This window comes from Limulus polyphemus, unplaced genomic scaffold (assembly GCF_000517525.1).
Source record: "Limulus polyphemus unplaced genomic scaffold, Limulus_polyphemus-2.1.2 Scaffold2325, whole genome shotgun sequence".
NCBI classification, from domain to species: Eukaryota; Metazoa; Arthropoda; class Merostomata; order Xiphosura; family Limulidae; genus Limulus; species Limulus polyphemus.
In genome coordinates, this window is record NW_013667935.1 from 159,726 (window position 1) to 160,585 (window position 860).

Genomic DNA, 860 nt, shown 5'->3' on the forward strand with positions numbered 1-860 from the left:
GTCAACATTAATTAGTTTAAATCATTACTGCCTTTAACATTGTTATTAATATATCCATGAAGTAAACTGGTATCTTAAAGTTAATCTACTCAATTGTTTTTATTTATTTTTATTTTTTGCATGGTTGTATATGTTTTTTTATTTATTTTTTGGGTGGCTATATATATGTTTTTACTTATTTTTATTTTTTGCATGGTTATATATGTTTTTTACTTATTTTTATTTTTGCATGCTTATATATATATGTTTTTACTTATTGTTATTTTTTGCATGGTTATATATGTTTTTACTTATTTTTATTTTTTGCATGGTTATATATATGTTTTTACTTATTTTTATTTTTGCATGGTTATATATGTTTTTACTTATTTTATTTTTGCATGGTTATATATATGTTTTTACTTATTGTTATTTTTTGCATGGTTATATATGTTTTTACTTATTGTTATTTTTTGCATGGTTATATATGTTTTCACTTATTTTTCTTTTTTGCAAGGTTATATATGTTTTTACATTTTTATATTTTGTATGATTATATATATATGTTTTGTTTTTACGGAAGTCTAATAAACCTTAAGTTAAACTAACAATAGAGCTCGGAGACACAAATATTCTATCCTTGAAGAAAACAATTACGTCCATAAACATCTGAATGTAAACACATATAAAAGAATATGGAAAGTAACACCTTCACCTAAACACATATATAAGAATATGGAAACGTAACACCTTCACCTGAACACATATATAAGAATATGAAAACGTAACACCTTCACCTAAACACATATATAAGAATATGGAAACGTAACACCTTCACCTGAACACATATATAAGAATATGGAAACGTAACATCTTCATCT